Consider the following 13806-nt stretch of genomic DNA (forward strand, 5'->3'; position numbering starts at 1 on the left):
CCCTGCTCAGCGGGGAGTCTGCTTCTCCCTCTGACCCTCTTCCCTCTTGTGCTCTCTATCATTCTCTCTTTCTCTGAAATAAATAAATAAAATCTTTATTAAAAAAAAAACAAAAACAAGTGGCAGGGATAAATAAATTGGGTACCAGCTACGTGCAACAAGATGAATCTCAACAACAGGTACACACATGTATCAATTTAAAAACGAATCCAGCATGAGTCCATTGGTAAAACCTCAAAAGCATACAAAAATCCAACAATGTATTGTTTGAGGACATAAGCCTGTACGGTGAAGCTATAAAGGGCAGGTTAAAAATTATAACAAAATCCAGGTTAGTACGTCCCCTAAGGGTGAGGAAAGAGGGAGCTCCATTTAAGGAGAGGTATAAAAGCAATTCTAAAGGGCTAGTGGGGCTCTATTTCTTAAGCTGGCTAGGCAGATGTCTGTCTTATTAGTCTCCTTTAAAATGTACATGTTTTATATGCACTTGTATATACACATTTCACAATAATTTTTTAAGTCAGTAACTTCTTATATTCCAACATATCCAGTTGAAAATAAATGTTAAAAAAAAAAAAAAAGATCCCGGGACACTTGCATGGCTGTCGGTTAAGCATGACCTGCCTTCGGCTCAGTCAGGGATCGAGCCCCGCATCAGGCTCCTTGCTCTGCGGGAAGCCTGCTTCTCCCTCCTCCACTCCCCCTGCTTGTGTTCCCTCCCTCCCTCTCTCTCTTTCTCTGTCAAATAAATAAAAATAAAATCTTAAAAAAAAAAAAAGAAAGAAATCACTGCACAGGGCGCCTGGGGGCTCAGTCAGTCAAGCGTCTGCCTTCAGCTCAGGTCACGATCTCAGGGTCCTGGGATGGAGCCCCACACTGGGATCCCCACTCAGCGGGGAGCCTGCTTCTCCCTCTCCCTCTGCCGCTCCCCCTGCTTGTGCTCACTCTGACAAATAAATAATAAAATCTTTAAAGAAAAAAAGGTCCTATTCCCTAGTAACAAAAAAAGTAAACACCTCGCAACAAACTGAACAAGAAACGTTCACAGTCTTCATAAAGAAATCTATGAAACTTTACTGCATAGTATAAAAGAAGAGGTGACTGGAAAGAACACATAAATAAATACAGGACAGACCCTATGTTCTAGATAGGAAAAACCAATAGTTACTATTTTTTTTAAAGATTTTATTTATTTATTTGACAGAGAGACACAGTGAGAGAAGGAACACAAGCAGGGGGAGCGGGAGAGGGAGAAGCAGGCTTCCCGTGGAGCAGGGAGCCCGATGTAGGGCTCGATCCGCGGACCCCGGGATCATGACCTGAGCCGAAGGCAGATGCTCAACGACTGAGCCACCCAGGCGCCCCAATAGTTACTATTTTATAAGTTTAATATAATCCCAAATTTGATTCTAATGATATTTGTAGAAAAGCAATTATAAATTTCATATAGAAGAATAAATAAATAGGCAAGCATAACGAAGGAAATTTCAAGAAAGAACCTGCACTTCCAGGTGTTAAAATATATTTTAAAAAATGTCATCGTACAGGAAGAAGAGACAGATAATGAAAGAAACAGAAACAGAAAGCCTGGAAGTTAATATGTTTGTACACTAGAATAAAGCTAACATTTAAAGTCTGTCCAGAGAAGAGGGAAGGATACCTAATGTCCAAAACCTATAACCTAGTAACACACGGTTACTAGTAACACTGGTTCTGGGACTGGGAATCTAAGGGAGAAGGGAGAAGGGAGAATCTCATTGTCTTTTGTATCTTTTGAATTTTGTGGGGTTTTAAGTTTTTATTTTAATCCCAACTAGTTGACATACAATGTTATATTATGTTTCAGGCGTACAATTACATCTTTTGAATTCTGAACAACATCATTGTAACATCTAGTCAAAAAAATCACTTTAAATTTAAAATATAGCTGGTGGGAAAAGAAATTAAATGGAAAGAACTGGTCGACAATTTGGAAAGAAAGAAAATCAGGGTCTTATCTCACATCATAAACCAAATTAAGTTTCGACTGGATTAGAGCTGAATGGAAAAGAGAGCAGTGAATGGAAAAGTGGGCACCAAATAAAGAACCCGAAGAAATACAGGTGAATATTTATCTGACCTTGGGGTGGGGAAGACCTTTAAAACCCAAAAGCAAAGGAGGAAATCATAAAATGAAAGAACTCATGGCCTTAGCCACATCTATCAGTCAGCTCGGGCTGCCTTCACAAATACTCTGGAGACTGGGCAACTGAACAACATTTATTTCTCACAGTTCTGGAAGCTGAAGTTCAAGATCAAAGTGCTGGTTAACTTGGTTCCTGGTGTGGGCTCTCCTCCTTGGGGGGGCAGACGGAAGCCTGACTTCTGTGTGTTCCCTTGGCCTTTCCTCTGTGCGTGCAGAGCAGAGAGAGAGGGAGAGAGAAAGAGGGAGGGAGGGAGGGAGGGCCAACTGGTCTCTCTTATCAGGACGCTAATCCCATCATGAGGGCCCCACCCTCATGGCCTCATGTAATCCTGATTACCTCCTGAACACCCATCTCCAAATACCATCACATTGGAGGTTAGGGTATCAACATACAAATTTTGGGAAAACATAAAACATTCAGTCCACAACACCACACAGAAACTTCTCTATGTTTAAAAATAATAATAGGGGCGCCTGGCTGGCTCAGTGGAACATGAGACACTTGATCTCAAGGTTGTGAGTTCAAGCCCCACGCTGGGTGTAGAGATTACTTAAAAATAAAATCTATAAAAAAATTAAAAATAGGGTCGCCTGGGTGGCTCAGTCAGTGAAGCGTCTGACTGTTGATTTTGGATCAGGTCAGGATCTCTGGGTTGTGGGACCAGGCCCTTGTCAGCTCCATGCTCAGCGGCGAGTCGGCTTGAGATTCTCTCCCTCTGCCCCTCCCCCTTCTTGTACACATGCGCGTGCCCTCTTGCAAATAAATCTTAAAAAAAATAAACATAAAAATAATAATTAAAAAACCATGAACTAAGAAAAAATGTGTTACACAGATGTCAGTCATCTTTCTTATGCATAAGCAAACATGTTGGTTATAAAAACCATTTATATAGAATGATCTCAATTTTTATTTTTTTTAAAAGACTTTATTTATTTATTTGACAGAGAGAGAGATAATGAGAGCAGGAGCACAAGCAGGGGGAGTGGGAGAGGGAGAAGCAGGGTTCCCGCTGAGCGGGGAGCCCGACGTGGGGCTCGATCCCAGGACCCTGGGATCAATGACCTGATTCAAAGGCAGACCCTTAACAACTGAGCCACCCAGGCGCCCCTGATCTCAATTTTTAAACATTAAACAACAGTCATCTCTGGGGGTTGAGAATCAATGGCTTTTATTTTCTTGTGTTTTTGTGTATTTTCTACATTTCCACAGGGAATGTGAGTTATTTTTATAATTCAAAAGACCATTATTTTGAAGAAGTGTTATGTCGTGGTCAAGCAACATCAGGGGCAGAGGGTCCTGTTCTGCAAAACTTTAGGAGGATGGCTTCGAGCCAGGTGCCCAGCACAGTTTGGGATCTGGAATGCGTGATCCATATGACCCTACAGACTCTACAGGGAAGCCCTTTAAGAGGCGAGCATTTCTCCCCACAGGAGGTGGGCGTGACAGGGATCTTGCACCAGTGAAAATCCTAGCCCACGGAAAAGGGAAGAAGACTTATTTGAGACGGTTCCAAAGGGACAGGCTCAGAAACAGAACAACAAAGAGGCAGATCTCAGTTCAAAAAAGGCAGAATTTCGGGGGCACCTGGGTGGCTCAGTTGGTTAAGCGACTGCCTTCGGCTCAGGTCATGATCCTGGAGTCCCGGGATCGAGTCCCGCATCGGGCTCCCTGCTCGGCGGGGAGTCAGCTTCTCCCTCTGACCCTCTTCCCTCTCATGCTCTCTCTCTCTCTCATTCTCTCTCTCTCAAATAAGTAAATAAAATCTTAAAAAAAAAAGATACTGAGATGAATAAAATGCTGTTTTAAAAAAAAAAAGGCAGAATTTCTACCTACGCAAGCTGCCCTTAAATGCAAAGCACTACACAGTGAGCATGTCACAGTCCATCAGTGCTCAAAAACGCATTGAAAAAAGTCTTCTACTATCAAGAAGGGGGTCAGATTAGTATTAATCTTTAATTATATAAGTACTTTTCCTTTTACGGATTTAAAGAGATTATATACTTAAAATGAAGTGAATTGGGGCGGCCTCAGTCGTTAAGCATCTGCCTTCGGCTCAGATCATGATCTCAGGGTCCTGGGATTGAGCCCCGCACCGGGCTCCCTGCTCCGCGGGAAGCCTGCTTCTCCCTCTCCCACTCCCCCTGCTTGTGTTCCCTCTCTCACTGCATCTCTCTGTGTCAAATAAACAAAATCTTAACAAAAATAAAATGAGTGAATTATTTGATGTATATAAATTATCAATTTAATTGTAATTTAAAAAATTTTAAATATCGGGTGCCTGGGTGGCTCAGTCAGTTAAGCGACTGCCTTCGGCTCAGGTCATGATCCTGGAGTCCCGGGATCAAGTCCCACATCGGGCTCCCTGCTCAGCGGGGAGTCTGCCTCTCCCTCTGACCCTCTTCCCTCTCGTGCTCTCTATCTCTCAATCTCTCTCTCAAATAAATAAATAAAATCTTTAAAAAAAATTTTTAAATATCACAGAGAAGGATAAATTTCCTTTTAATCATCCCCACCCCCATGCACGAACAATTCTGGTCTTCTCCCTCCCCTGGAAATAACATCTATTATAAGTTTGGAATGTATTTTTCTAGACTGTTTTTTTTTAAAGATTTATTTATTTATTTGAGAGAGAGAGAATGAGAGATAGAGAGCCGAAGGCAGTCGCTTAACTGACTGAGCCACCCAGGCGCCCCTAGACTGTTTTATGTGCTTTTACATATAGATGTGTGTTACATATATGTGTCCTCATATAAAGTATAAATGACTACATGTATATATTTCTACAAATAGCATAATATATTTATCACTTTGAAACTTGCTTTCTTCTCCCTACAATCTTAGAGATTTATCTATATTGTTTATATATTTTGTTTTGTTTTGTCTTGGGGGGGGCAGGGGAGAGGGAGAGAGAGAGAGAGAGAATCTTAAGCAGCCTCCATGCCCAGCATGGAGCCTAACTTGGGGCTTGATCTCACAACCCTAAAAGATCATGACCTTAGCTGAAATCAAGAGTTGGATGTTTAACTGACTAAGCCACCCAGGTGCCCTTCATCTATATTGTTATATAAAGATCTAACCAATTCTTTCTCTTTTTTTAAAAAAAGATTTTGGGGTGCCTGGGTGGCTAAGAGTCTCCCTCTCCCTCTGCCTGCCTCTCTGCCTACTTCTGATCTCTCTGTCAAATAAATAAATAACATCTTTAGAAAAAAATTTAAAAAATTTTTTAAAACTGTCCTTAGTGACTTAAATTAAAAAAAAAAAGATTTTATTTATTTGAGAGAGAGAGAGCACAAGCAGGGGAAGAGGCAGAGGGAGAGGGAGAAGCAGACTCCCCGCTGAGCAGGGAGCCCAGTGCAGGGTTGGATCCCAGGACCGTGGGATCATGACCTGAGCCAAAAGAAGACACTTAACCAACTGAGCCACCCAGGCACCTCTAACTAATTCTTTTTCAAAGCTGCATAGTATTCCTGGGTATGACCATCTGAGTTTCTTTAGCTATTCCACCACCAATGAATGTTCAGACTGTACAGTTTTTCACGGCTCCAAACTGCCACAAAGACTGTCCCAGAACTTTCCACCTGCGCACATGTGCCAGGGTTTCCTTAGGGCAGATCCGGAGAAACAGAATCCCTATGTCTTAGGGCAGATGCATTTTTTATGTTAACAAATTGATGTCCATGTGACATTCCTTTCTAAGCCTCAGATCCCATGGCTTTATCAATCTGATCCCTGTGAAATTGCCTCTGTCAGTTCTGGCCCAGCAGTTTGGTCTCCCTGGTCTATTCTGTGCCCTGGCTTTGTTCCATGGCTCTTACTACCCAACAATGAGATGGGCTGCCCTGCTCACTTCCAAGCACGGGCCAAACGGCCCCCTGGCCCTGGCTACTCAGTGAGGGGACTCTTGGATGGATCCAAGATGCTGCATTTCTCAGAATCAGAGGATGTATCATCGGTGAATGAGAAGGGGGTGGGGGTCAAGCAAGAGGCAACTTTATAAACCCCCGACATCAACTCAACTGCTCGGATGGCCAGATCCAAAGATGAAAAGCACCAGCACGTTGCAGGCATGTGCGCAGCAGGGCTGGAGAGTGACGATTACTCAACCTCCTTACCAGGCAAACACCCCGTAACTTCGTCATGATGCCCACAACCGTCACTGCAGCCCGCAGCTGATGAACTGCCATGGTATACTAAGTGCTTTTACGTCAGGTGCTAACTGCGTAACTGTGGACTTACATAGGGTGCTCTGGTATTTTTAGCAGCATGTAACTCCACAGGAAAGGAGATGCTCTCCCAGTGAATGCCACTCACTTTACAGGCCGGTGTAGTCCTTGAAAGGCTGATGTTTTACAAGCAGCTCGTGGCTGTCAGAGGGTGGAGGATGTCTGTGCTGAGAGCTATAGCACCAGCCAGATTCTGCAATCTCTCCAGGCCCACCTAACACCCCACAACCAACAGATAAGGAATACACATTACCTCGATTGCCCCCCAGCATCACAGCAACAAAAGGACCGCTGACTTGGCTGATCCCCACCAGCTACATCCTAGCTTAGCAAGCGCTCCCCAACCCCAGCAGAGTGGAGGGGGACAGGAGGAAACCAGAGCCGATCTGGCCCTGCTTCCACATCCCCAGAGCTGTACCCCCAGAATCCGGGTGCCCACCCTCATATCACCTCCTAACTGTCACCAGAAGTCCAAGGTTCCAGGTAGAGTGAAGTCAAAGGTATGGTGTGTCTGTATTCATGTCTTGGGTCTAGGGTCACTGCTGCCTTTATTCTGGTTTTGCTAAATCTTTTTTTTTTAAGATTTTATTTATTTGTCAGAGAGAGCAAGTGCACAAGCAGGGGGAGCGGCAGGCAGAGGGAGAAGCAGGCTCCCCGCTGAGCAAGGAGCCCAATGCGGGACTCCATCCCAGGACCTTGGGATCATGACCTGAGCCGAAGGCAGATGCTCAACCCAAGGAGCCACCCAGGTGTCCCATTGCTAAATCCTGAAGTATGACACACATACAGAGAAGTACACATACCAAAATTGGTGAATTTTGACAATATGAATATGTGACCAACACCCAGATAAAGAGAACAAACACTACCAGCCTCCCAGGAGCCTTCCTCATGCCTCCAGGAACCTACTACACTGATTTCCAACACCTTATATTCGTTTTGCCTCTTTTGCACTTTATATAAATGGAATCATATGGTACCAGGTGTTTGGCCCGTGCTTGGAAGTGAGCGGGGCAGGCCATCTCACTGCTGGGTGGTAAGAGCCATGGAACGAAGCCAGGGCACAGAACAGACCAGGGAGACCAAACTGCTGGGCCAGAACTGACAGAGGCAATTTCACAGGGATCAGATTGATAAAGTCATGGGATCTGAGGCTTAAAAAGGAATGTCACATGGACATCCACTTGTTAACATAAAAAATGCATCTGCCCTATGACACAGGGATTGTTTCTCGGGATCTGCCCTAAGGAAACCCCGGCACGTGTGCACAGGTGGAAAGTTCTGGGACAGTCTTTGTGGCAGTTTGGAGCCGTGAAAAACTGTACAGTCTGAACATTCATTGGTGGTGGAATAGCTAAAGAAACTCAATCATATGGTTTGCGTGACGCACCCACGTGGTTCCGTGTGCCTGTAAATGGTTCATCCTCACTGTAGGAGTGTTCTATCATGTGTATTCCCCCCAACGTATTTGTCCATTCTACTGCCGTTGGGTGATTTCCAGTGTTTTGGCGATTACAAATAGTACTGCTATAACATTCAAGTACATGCGTTTTCACCACAGCCTTTTGCCCTTAAGACATGAAAAGTGGTAAACTGAAGGGCCCCCTGGGTGGCTCAGATGGCTGGGACCTGCGTTCCGCTCAGGTCGTGATCTCCAGGTCCTAGGATTGAGCCCCAGGTCAGGCTCCTGACTCAGCGGAGAGTCTGCTTCTCCCTCTGCCTCTCCCCCCTACTCGTGCTCTCTCTCTCTCTCTCTCTAATGAACAAATAAAACCTTTTTTTAAAAATGGCAAACTGAAAAAATAAATAAGTTGAAGACCGCCGCTTTAAGCCTCAATCTTGAGATAGCCAACCTGCCCTACCTCTCCAATTCACACTTTCATTCTTTAAACACAGTAAAGGGCACTGGCCACAGGGGCCACACTTCCTAGGACCATTGCTGTGTGTCCTTGGGCAAGCACTTCGCTTCTCTACACATCAATTTCCTTACCTATAAAATGGGGATAATAGTACTTTGCATTTCCCTTGGTTGAGGATTAAGCAAGGGAACAGCGTCTGCACATAGTAAGCACTCAATCCAAGTCCGGAGCTATGCCTGCTGCTAAAGGCACCTTTCTCAGCACCACTGAGGACCTGCTCTGGGCGGCGAGTAAGGCTCTAACACAGAAGGAGGCAGCAACTGAGGACAATTTCGCCACCTGCCAGGGAAGCAGAGTGGCACCAAAATGCCCTCCCCACCGCACCAAACCACTCTCTCCCTCTGCCTCTCCTGTCGTCGAGGACACCAGACACTGGACACCATGCAATGGCCTTCACTCAAAATATGGCCTAAACCGGGGGCACCGTTCTAGAGGCATTATTAATGGCATGTGTCAGCAGCCCAGTCACAGGCTGCTGGGGCACCGAGAGTGCCCAGAAACCACTGCCTGGAAAAAAAAAAAAAAAAAAAAACGACATTTTCGAATGTGTATGCGAAAGGAGAGCGAAGTGTAGTGTTTTGTGTTTTTAGGCGACAGAGATGGAAAAAAGCCCCTGGAAGCTTACCGCGCAGAGACCTAGGAGCAACAGACTTGGGGCCTAACGCTAGCGGTTGCCATGGCAACCGTATTTCACAGCAGGAACTCATTTTCATATGACAGTGACCTGCAGAGGGAAGGAAGGACTAGGAAACTTCTTTCCTTGAAGGCCGTTCAGTCTGGGGGGGAGCTGGGATTGATTTTCTTGACCGAAAAAAAAAAAAAAGCAGGTGAAAGTGCCTTAAGGGACAGACATGACCCAAACTACCGGAGGGCCCTACAGGGTTCTCTGTACCACAACTTTTACTTAAGACACACATACACACACACACAGACGTCCTGTTTCTAAGGCCTCAGGGCAGATGTCACAGCCTCCCTGAGTCACTTGCCCCACCATTAACCATCTGTTCTGTTACAAAGTCTTTCCCTGGATTCCCAAAGCAACCAGCTGACCAAGCCACAGGCCCAGCCCCTGCACCTGGGCCAGGTGCCAAGAGGACACATAACACTCCTTGGTCTGAAGCACACGCTTCCCTGAACAGCAAATCCTAGCACTGAAAACGTCTTGGGAGTCAGGCGGACTGGAGTTCCAACCTGTGCCTGGCCTGCTGACAAGCTGTGTGATGGAGGCAAGTCCCTCAAGCTCTCTGGGTTGGTGTCCTCATGGGCTGGACAAGACAATAATTGCAGCAGTCATCCCTCTGGGCATCGGGAGGATCACACACACACAAGGGAGCGCCTGGAAAGATCAGCATACTGCCCTGCTCCTAATGACCACTCAATAAATAGCTGCTATGGTTAAGGGCCGGAAAAGCATCTCTCACAACCGGAGGCTGAAGGCAGAGAACACAGTATTCAATTGGGTGGCACACATGGTAATGAATCCATTAATAACCCAGCAGGAGTGTAGACAGATGGGAATCCGGAAGACTGGAAGAGTCTAGGACAGAGGTGCAGTTTCAGCCAGACTCTGAAGGCTAACAGGGAGGTATTTGCTGATGTCTGGAGGTGGGAACTCCTTTCTTGAGTGCTTGCAGGGGGCCCAGGTCCTGCGGATCCAGAAGGGGAACACGCTTCAAGGGCCCAAAGGGCCAGAGATCAGCAGCAGACAGCTGCACCAGGGCATGATGAAGAGGGAAAGCCAAGAAAACGGCCCCCAGTGCAGCCAGAGAGGTCACAAAGCTTTCTCAGGGCAACAGCAACCAAGCGTGATCCCAGAGGGTAAGGGCAAAGGGGCTGACCGCGGTAGGGAGGGAAGAAGTTGCAGGCCTGGAAATTGGTTTGGGAGAGTGAGGCCCCATGAATGAGGAGCCTTCAACTCAGGAAGAGCTCGGCTTTGTGTGGGAGGAATGAGAAGCCTCTTAAGATTGCTCAGGGGAGGAGGGTCAGCCACTGGGCAAAAGCAGGAGTCAGGGACCATCAGTCTACCAGTGACCTGGCAGATGGACCACAGAGGCTGGACGGGATGCTGGCATCAGACCAGAGGAAGGGCCTCGGAGCCCTGCCTGAGATGTTCGAGGCCTGCAGTAGTAGTTCACAGATGGGTGGCGAGAGGTAGAGACACTTCAGGGAAAAGGGAGTATAACGGAGGAGGGAACCCCACTGCTGAGGAGCAAGTGAGAGCATCTGGCTCGTAGGAGGAGGCCAGACTCGGATGTTTGGTTGGGGTGTCACTCGGGCATCCAGGGGGCCAGGACTGACGTTAGAAGCCAGAGAGGGGGGCTGCCCTGAAGGGCTCCTGAAGAAAGCTCCTGCAAAGCGAAACACAGCATCTCAAAACACATCCCGCTAGGGGTGCCTAGGTGATTCAGTCAGTTAAGCGTCTGTCTTCGGCTCAGGTCATGATCTCAGGGTCCTGGGATGGAGCCCCGCATCGGGCTCCCTGCTCAGTGGGGAGTCTGCTTCTCCCTCTCCCACTCCCCCTGCTTGTGTTCCTGCTCTCGCTGTGTCTCTCTGTCAAATAAATAAATAAAATCTTAAAAAAAAAGAAAATATTACTTCATTATAAAAAAAAAATCCCTCTGAGCGGGGAAGAGCGGTCCAAAGAGAAAGAACAATGGAGAAGAGCCAAACCAGGAGAGCGGGGTGCCCCAGAAATCACATCAAAGAAGGCTGCAGAGAAGACACACTCACACAGAGGTCCGCTCCCCAGGCAGAAGGACGCAGCCAGCAAAAGAGCAATGTTTGGAAACAAGATGACTTTCAGGAAAGCAGTTTCAGCAGAGGGGTGGTGGGGCCACGCTGCGCCAGGCTTGGGAGGATTAAGAGGGAAGGCAGGCAGCAGGTGCAGAGCACTTGTCTGGAAAATGTGACAGAGAGAAAAAAGAGGATATGAAGCTTAGGCCTCTGATGCATGATTCCGCCCCCCTCCCCCAAGAGATGGGAGGGCAAGTGGCTATCACAGGCAGGAGGGGGCATGGAGACCCGGCCCGGTAAGGGCACATTTGCTCAAGGTGGAGGGGAGGGAAGGGGCAGAGACTGGACCGCAGCCCTGGCTCTGCCAGTGCTCTTACCAGGGTACCCAGGGCCACCCCTGATTCCCCAGCCCCCAGCTGCTAGGAAGATCAAAGATTCCCATGGAGCAGCATAGGTGGAACCTGATCATTCACTAGAATACCTCTGGCCCTGATCTGAGGCTAGGTTTCCACCTTGTGCATCACACCTCTCCCTAGAATGACGTGGCGGGGGGGGGGGGAGGAATGGGGGGACGGGGTACAGACCACCCAGATGGGAAAATCAGGTCCTCAGCCTTCCCAGCAGCCAGGCAGGAGACAAAAGTCTCAGACCTCCCAGCAGAGACCTTGCTGAAGCCCAAGAAAGGGGGCTTCCGCCCCAAGAGCGCAAGTGTCATGGGCACCACTAGGCACCCTAGATGGATTTCAACACTTCCTTCAAGTCTTCTGCCTGGGAAAAACAGGTGGGCCTGATGGCTAGGAGTGGGTTTCCGGAGGGCTAGAAAACAAACCCAGGGCAGGATTCTCAGACTGAAAGAGGTGGGCAGGGTGAGGCAGAGGAAGCCCGTCTGCCCAGGGAGAAACACCCGCATCCCGCACTCACACGCTCCTGGGCACCAACGTGCCATCGGCATCCCGCTCCCGACCACCTACCCAGGGGCGAGAGCCCAAACGTCCCGGGCCCGGACCCAGCACGGCGCCCCGAGCCAATCACCCGGAGTGTGGGATCCTCACGGAGGGCAAGTGGAGCGCAGACGGGCAGCGGCTCGGCCACACCGGGGCCCCTCTCGCCGCACGTGCGCGCCCGCCGGCGGCCGGCGCTCGGTAACCACCGCACTTGTTAACCGGCTCGCGGGGCTCGCTCACCCCAGCGCCGCCTGGCGTCTGCAGCCGCGCTCGCCCGCCCGCCCTCTCACCGCCCACTCCCCTCCCCCACCCGGCCGCCCCCGCCTCGCCCCGGCCGCGGACGCACCACGCGCTCCCCCGAGGAGCCCCGGCCGACAGCAGGCCAAACCCGGGGCGCACGGCGTTCCGGGAAGGCGGGCGGTTGGGGGGGCACGCTGCCCGCGGCCGCTCGGGTCCAGCCCAGGCTCCGGGAGAGGCGGGCGGCGGGCGCGGGGGGGGGGGGAGGGGAGCGCCACGCCGGCCCCCGGGACTCGCCCCCGCCCGTGAGCCGAGGGCTCCCGGGTCCCGTCCGCCGCCCCGCGCACCGCCCCCCGGGCCCCGCCGAGAGCCAGACGCACCCCCCCCACCCCCGGCCCTCTGAGACTGGGCCCCGGACGAGGGGGCGGCCCCACTTTAGCCACACTCACCTGGGGTTTGGCGGGGGGGTGGGGCGGGCGGTCGGCCCTGCCGCCGGGCGCGCTCCCTGGCTGCCCTCTGCCGGCCGCCGCAGGTACCCGGGCGCCCGCCCCGCCCCTCGCCGCCCCGCCCCGCCCCTCGCCGCCCCGCCCCGCCCCTCGCCGCCCCGGGACCTGTGGCCGCGCGCGGGAGAGCCGGGCCTGAGGTCCCCTGGTAGGCGAGCGCCCTTCCGCGCCGCAGCCCTCGCAATGGCCCCTTCTTGTTATTGGATTCCAAACATCCCTCTTTTCCATAAGCAGCTTCAAGTCCCCAGAGCCAAAAATGACCCATTCTAACAACCCCAGAACTCAAAGGGAAGGCAGGTATGGGTTCTGGGGCCTGAAACAGAACGCGGCACCCGCTGGAGCTCAACATCAGTTTGTTGAATGAACGAATCCTCCATTGATGGAGGGACAAATGGAGGCAACGCTACAGTCACTAGAGGAAACAGCGACATAAAGCTAAAGCTTTCAGCAGCCTGGTGTCTTGGCTTCATCATTTCAAGAACATCTGCAATGTTCTCCGTTTTCATCCACTCTGAGCCTCGGGGTGGGAGTGGCCATGCTAAAGTCCTTCAACCCTCCATTCTACCCCAAAAGTTTTATGAAATAATTTCCTGAGAGAACACCAGAAACCAGTAGTTGAGTGATCACCATATCTGAAAGTCCTGGTTTCCAACACACAGCAGCCCCCACCAGTACGGGGGGACACCTCCGTTCAGGATCTGGGTCTTCCCCATGGGAGATGTGATCTTGGCCATGGGAGCAAACGTCTCTAAGCTAGCACCGTCCCGCAGACTTCCTGCAATTACAGAAATGTCATATTGCTGGGCTGTCCACTAGCCAGTAGTCATAGGAGATGGATTCTTAAATGTTATTGAATTTTACTTAATTTAAATCTAAATCACCATGGTAGTTGGTGGCGAAGTCTCAGTTTCTTAATGTGCAAAATAGACATAATAGTCCTATTGTGAGAATTGAACGACCCAAGACCTGGCTCATTGTAAAAGCTCAGGGGTGCCTGAATGGCTCAGCTGGTTGAGTGTCTGTCTTAGGCTCAGGTCATGGTCTCAGGGTCCTGGGATCAA

General features: G+C 49.6%; 1 protein-coding gene across 1 annotated transcript in view; it reads right to left on the reverse strand.

The window, feature by feature from the left end:
• The window catches only part of RPH3AL (rabphilin 3A like (without C2 domains)), a 139227-nt gene extending 127078 nt beyond the window's left edge, over positions 1-12149 (reverse strand). Inside the window, 1 exon segment of the mRNA XM_027626119.1 lies at positions 12033-12149. The gene's annotated coding sequence lies outside the window, so the exon portion shown is untranslated.
• Positions 12150-13806: the final 1657 nt, after the last annotated feature.

This window comes from Zalophus californianus, chromosome 16, assembly GCF_009762305.2.
Source record: "Zalophus californianus isolate mZalCal1 chromosome 16, mZalCal1.pri.v2, whole genome shotgun sequence".
Classification (NCBI taxonomy): domain Eukaryota; kingdom Metazoa; phylum Chordata; class Mammalia; order Carnivora; family Otariidae; genus Zalophus; species Zalophus californianus.